Source organism: Notothenia rossii (assembly GCF_949606895.1).
Source record: "Notothenia rossii genome assembly, chromosome: 9".
NCBI classification, from domain to species: domain Eukaryota; kingdom Metazoa; phylum Chordata; class Actinopteri; order Perciformes; family Nototheniidae; genus Notothenia; species Notothenia rossii.
Window position 1 is genome coordinate 32,909,733 of NC_136907.1, and position 6,700 is coordinate 32,916,432.

The following is a 6,700-nucleotide window of genomic DNA, read 5'->3' on the forward strand; positions in this document are numbered from 1 at the left end:
TGTTGTATATTGATTATGGACTACGACATGGAGGTTGACCGTTTATTCAACACGTTGTTTCACACGCTCTCATGACAACACAACAACATTAACTGTATCCGGTTCACACATCCCAGAACCCTGGTGCCATCTTAAAGGCACAGTCACACCTGGTGTGACACATACATAACATTTACCCCCCCCCCCCCCCCCCCCCCCTTCAAGAAACCCAATTAACTTTTGATCTACTCTAGATGAACTGGGTAGACTGCCAGTCACCAGCATAGCCATGTGGATTATTCTGCCACGCAACAGGCTAGGCTCTGAACATTACCCCTGAGAGTCACAGGCTCATAATATAGTCCTTCAAGTATCTTGGTCTGACCCGGACACGGGCCGGATGAGCTTCGGGACGAACTATTGGCTCAACCGGTTCAGGTGGGAACTCAGCTGGACCCTGCAACTGCTCGTCGGGTAAAGCAAAGTCCCTGTCCTCTCTGGGCCCTGGGTCCCCGATGAGGGGCGGTGCCACCTTCCGAAGCCGGCTTGCATGCCACCGTGATCCGTCGGCCAGACGAAAGGTGGCTGACCCCAGTTGAGCGGTGACCTTCATCGGTGCCATCCAGAAGGATAGCAGCTTATGGTCCCGGTTAGGACGGTGAATCCTGACCCAGTCCCCCACTGTGAAGGAAGGCGCTCTCACCCTCCGTCGCTTGTCAAACCGCTGCTTCATGTTAAGCTGAGCCTCTGCGACCTTGGCGCTCTGGCAGGGTGCAGCTGTTGGCGTGACGGCCGCCGGGGCCCGTAGCCGATCCAATGGGAGCTGTAGCTCACGGCCCATCATCAAGAGGGCTGGGGAGCTGCCGGTAGTTGAATGCGGCGTCGCCCGGTAGTGAAGCAGGGTGCGGAGCGACGCGGCTGAGAACGGAAGACCATATGCCAGGTGTGCTCTGATCCCGTTCTTTAGGGTTTGGTTGAACCTTTCCACCCCCCCATTTGCTTGCGGGTGGTAGAAAGCTGTACGGATGTGTTTAATCCCCCTCTCTTCCACAAAGGCGGCAAACTCAGCTGAGACAAACTGTGGGCCGTTATCTTTAGTGATGGCGTTAGGACTGCCCCACCGAGCAAACAGAGAGGAGAGGAAGTCTGTGACCACCCGAGCCGTTACAGACCCTGTGGAGACCACCTCGGGCCATTTCGAATGGAGGTCGTAGGCCACCAGGAGGAAGCGTTGATGGTGTGGGACGCCATGAAGTTCCCCACAGATGTCCAGCTGCATGTGCTCCCAAGGCGCGCATGGCCACTGCAAGGGCTTTAGGGGCTGCGGGGGTGGCGGGCCAGTTTTCCCACTGACCAGGCAGGCCGTGCACTCCTTCACCATTGTCTCTATATCTCGATCTATGCCCGGCCACCACACCAAATCCCTGCAGCGCTGTTTCACCTTCACGATACCCAGGTGGCCCTCGTGCGCCATAGCCAATACGTGTGCCCTGAGGTCGATGGGGACGAATGTGCGGAGGCCCCGGGCCACGCAGACACTGTTCCAGCAGGTCAGCTCGTCCTTGACCTGATGAAAAGGCGCCAGCTCCTCTGGGAATTTCGCAGGCCATCCCTCCCGGATGTAAGTTGGGAGCCGGGAGAGTGTGGGGTCCTCCTCCGACGCAAGTCGAAGGTTCTCCAGGGAAACTGCGGCCTGAAGCGGGGCGTGGAGCATGAGTATGAGCTCTGACTCAGTTGCGTCCGGGCCCACGCCGGGCGCCGGGGTGGGGGTGGCACGGGAGAGCAGGTCAGCCACCACATTCTCCCTGCCGGGAGTAAACACCGTGGTGAAGTCGTACGGCAGGAGTCTCTCTGACCAGCGGTAGATCCTCAGGGGTTTGTGCCCTGACCCCGATGTAGCAAGCAGAGCTATGAGAGCCTGATGGTCAGTACGCGACGTAAAGTGTCGCCCATACACGTACATGTGCCACGGCTCGCACGCCCATACGCAGGCCAGGGCCTCTCGCTCCCCCACCGAGTATTTCTGCTCGGCCGAGTTGAGGGACCGAGAGGCGAATGCCACCGGGCGCTCTGTGCCCCCCTGGATCTGGGTAAGCACCGCTCCTATTGCCGTATTGGACGCGTCACAGGTCACAAACGTGGGGCTTGCTAGGTCAAAGAATGAGAGTACCGGCGTTGAAGTGAGCTGCGTCTTGATCTGGCGAATAGCGGCAGAGCAGGCCGGGGTCCACTCCCAGACCGCGTCCTGTTTCAGGAGTTTGCGTAGTGGGGTCGTGGTCGAGGAGTACTGAGGAAGGAAACGCAGGTAGTAGGCCGTCATCCCCAGAAATGAAGGGATCTGAGCGGGACAGGATGGCTCAGGCAGGCGCAGCACCGCCTCTACATTGGAGTGTAGCGGGCTGAGGCCGTCGGCGGTCAAGCAGAACCCCACAAACTCGATGGCTGGGACGGCGAAGGTGCACTTTTCCCCATTGAGTGTGAGGTTGTGTTTGGCGAGGACGTCCAGCACCCTCACCAGGCGTTCGTCATGAAAGGCTGGTGTTGCACCATGAACCAATATGTCGTCCAGGAAGACGACCACGCCCGGGATGCCGGCAAAGATGGTGGTCATGATCTTTTGGAAACAGCTGGGGGCCGAGCTGAGGCCGAAGGGCATGCGGGTGTAGCGAAACACTCCGACATGCGTCACGAAAGATGTAAGGCTGCGACTGTCAGGGTGCAGCGGAACCTGCAGCCTTGGCGAAGGTCTAGTTTTGTGAACATGGAAGAGCCATAGAATTGTGCGACTAGCTCCTCCACTGTGGGCAGCGGATACCTGTCAGGTATCACGACCTTGTTCACCGGCCTGAGGTCGATGCACGGGCGCAGGCCCCCTGACTTCTTCTTCACCACCACCAGGTTTGAAATCTACGGGGAAGCATCAATGCGTTCGATGATGCCCGCGTCCAAGAGCTTTTGCAGCTCGGCGGTGACGTCGTCGCGCAGGGCGAGAGGCAGGCGGTGTATGGGCTGAATCACAGGGTGTACCTCAGGCTTGAGGAGGGGCTGGTGGTTAAAGGCGATGAGGCAACCCAAACCACTGAAGAGAGCAGGCCAGCGCTGATGCCACGGTGAGCCAACAGACAAGATGGCGGTCCCAGAATTGTCCATACTCAACTCCCAAAACAAATCAAAACCCATGAGGTTGACCCCCTGCTGAGACACTTGAAAGGTGAATGTCGAGAGAGCCTTAGTCCCGTAACGCACAGCAAAGGAGATTGTGCCCGCCATTCCTATTTTAGAGTGTCCATACCCGTACAGATCCTCGGCGTCGGCGGTGAGTGTTCGGAGCGGAAAGAGACGCCGGACCGTGGAAACATTCAGGAGCGACTTGGAGGCCCCCGTATCCAGCAGCAGCGGGAGGCAGACCCCATCCAGCTCCACTGTGCAGCTCTTTAGCGGTTGGGAGATGGCTGACACTGAGTGGATGGTCGTCGGTGCGTGCGGCCCAGGCGTACGTGGAGGTGGGCTGTCGGTTACAGGAACAGAGTGACAGACCCGTGAGAAATGGTTCTGTCTGCCACAGCGTTGACACCTCTGTCCCTTGGCAGGGCAGTTCGGAGCTCGACTCTGGTGCGATGATGAGCCACAATTACCACATGCCCGGCGTGCTGCCGTACCCTGGCGTGCTGCAAAGTTCACTTCAAAGTTGTCCTCAGGGAAAACCTCCCCGGAAGGCTCCATGGGTAGCGCCAACGTTTGAGTTAGTATCATGGGTCTGTGGGGAAAATAACTGGAGGAGGGAGCTAGCTGTGATGCTAAGGCTGCTGCTGACTCAAGCTGGAAAGCTACCTCCACTGCTCTTGTCAGAGTGAGCTTGTCTGTCATCATTAGCAACTTTTCTCTGAGCGTCGAGCTGTTAGTGTGCTCAGCCAGCTGATCCCGTAACAGTTCATCTTCCAGCGCTCCGAATTTACAGAGGCTGGCTAGTCCCCTTAGATCAGCCACGTAATGGTGGACGGACTCACCCGCCTGTTGCCGAAAAACAATCCGCCGGAGCATAACATTTTGTGGAGCAGCAAAGTGTCCAGTGAGCAGTGTAACACAGTCCGCATATTTCGGAGCTAGTCCGAGAGTCCGGAAAATCCGCTGTCCCTCGCTGCCCAGTGAGTGTATCAGCAGGGCTTTCCTCCTGTCTTCGTTAGCTTCAGCTAGCCCCGCGGCTACTATGAACGTTTCGAAGAACTCAAGCCAGCGAATCCACGGAATCGGCGGTTTGCCCGGCAGTGCGAGGAACGGGGATAGAGGTGAGAGTAGAGAATCCATAATCCTCGTCGCCAATGTTGTATATTGATTATGGACTACGACATGGAGGTTGACCGTTTATTCAACACGTTGTTTCACACGCTCTCATGACAACACAACAACATTAACTGTATCCGGTTCACACATCCCAAAATCCAGGAATCTTTGGTACTTGAGTTTCTATACACAGGCAAACATACTTATGTCCAAATAAACAGAGGTTCAGTGTGCAGAGATGTGATGCTAGAGAGAGCATAAGAAAGTGGCGGGAAGTTGGAAAGATGGTGAGTGTTTGTGCAACAGAGACTTGACTCGTGCAGTGGCGGGCAGCAGGGATGAGCTGCTCGTCCAACTGAGAATGCTGGGAGAATCTGTGAAGCTGTGCATGTGTTGCCAAGGAGCCGCTTGAATAAACAGTTTGTGAAGAACAGATAGAGGAGGAGGAGGGAGAGATCCAAAAAGGCGTCGGAGAGCCTTCTGTGGCGTAGAGGGGGGTATGTGTGTGTGTGTGTGTGTGTGTGTGTGTGTGTGTGTGTGTGTGTGTGTGTGTGTGTGTGTGTGTGTGTGTGTGTGTGTGTGTGTGTGTGTGTGTGTGTGTGTGTGTGTGTGCGTGTGCATGTCGGTATGATTTTGTGGCTGGACGAGAGCTGACATCAAGGCTTGGTGTGAGAGATTACAGGGAATGGACACTGCCAAAGGCAAAGATCTGCTGGGGGGGGGGGGTTCTGGAAGTGGAAACAAATGGCTTGATGCTCTTTACAGTCAGGAAAGAGCAGCAAGAGCCATGTCATCATCACAATCCATACACAAAAGACAGGGGTGATGCTAATATATCCTACAGGAGGAGGAAGGTGTGGACGGGTTTCCATGCAGTGTGAGCTGAATTCAGAAGGTAAGTGGCACCAAAGACAATATTATTACATGTTCTTACTGAAGGCCTCTTGTATCAGAATTGTTTTTGGCCAAAACAACAGTTTCCTTTGATGGTTTAAGGACTTTTTAGAAACACAGGGTGTAGGAGCCGCATTTAAGTTTATTTTGTTTGGATTTATTTGGAACCTTTATTAATGCATTTTTCTGTTTCAGTGAGAAGTGTGCTTTGCTGAGGTGAAGGGGGCGGGGCTAAGGCTTTAAGTTGGAGGTGCGGTGTGTGACGGGAGAGCAGCAGGAAGCAGCAATACCGTCATTGACACGCAGACGCAACCTTATACTTAGTCAAATACAGATTATTAGGATCTGCTGTTTAAGTTTATGTTAAATATTGTTTTCGTATTTTGTTTATGTTTTGCTGGAAATAAACCTTGAAAAGCAACCGAAACGTCCAGTGGATTGTGTACTGCGAGTCTGACACTGCTTCCGAGGCCCAAGCTCTACATGTGGCCAAGAACAATAACTTTTGAGGTGAAGATTACAAGACTAACTTTTCGGGATTTTGGCCACTACAATTAGTCATTGACGAGCTGTGATTGGAAAAACGAGGCTATTGGAGGATCAAAGAGATCGTAGGAATCTAAGACAAAGGAAACGCCAGCCCGACACGTGGCGTGTGAGGAAACGCCGGCCCGACGCGTGGCGGACCAAACCAAGAAACACAAACATCATTGAAGGATAATTTGTTTGGAAGAAATACCTGGAGTGTTTAGAAACGGATTTCACCGCTGATATTTATGTTTATGGACAGTGAATCTTTTATTTGTCAACCTTTCTGTGATGAAGAAAAAGAGAGCAGCGGTGAAATACAGCCTCTTATGAATGAATTTATGAAGTAACCTGAGTTAAGTTGTGTCAATAACGGAAATAACAAGAACTGTTTCTAAACATTTTGAAGACTTTTTGGAAGTTTATATTGGATTAAAAAGGCGAGTTCTGATGAGGCGGAATCGCCAGCTGTTAAAAACATGGATGAGGCTGCGGCGCAGCTGCGCTCATCAAGATGAGGAAAAGCTTCGCATTTAACATGGAGAATTAACATTGCGAACAACCTAATGACCAATAAAGAATATCTGGATGAAGTCAAAGGGAATATAATGAAGTTTAACAAACTTTCGGTTGATTTTAAAGCCTTGCATGTCTCATATGCGCAAATGTTGGATGAGAGCGCAAGAAAAGAGGATGATGAGAAATGGTATCAGCCGAGATGTACGCACATGATCTAATTTCTTGCCAAAGTTACAAAATGGATAACTGACATAGAAAATGCTGATCCGCTCAACTTGACTCAAGTTGTAGGTCTGCCAGCTGAAGAAGGTGAATATGCAAATGAAGGCGACGGTCTGAGCAAGGTGGATACACACTCCATGAGGTCTATAACATCCAGCCACTCTTCCTCCTCCTCACTACGTATCAATACTGAGGCAGAGAGAGCAGCCTCATTGGCCAAAGCTTCTATGTTACAAGAAAATCATGCCATTGAAGAACAGGAACAAATATTACAAAA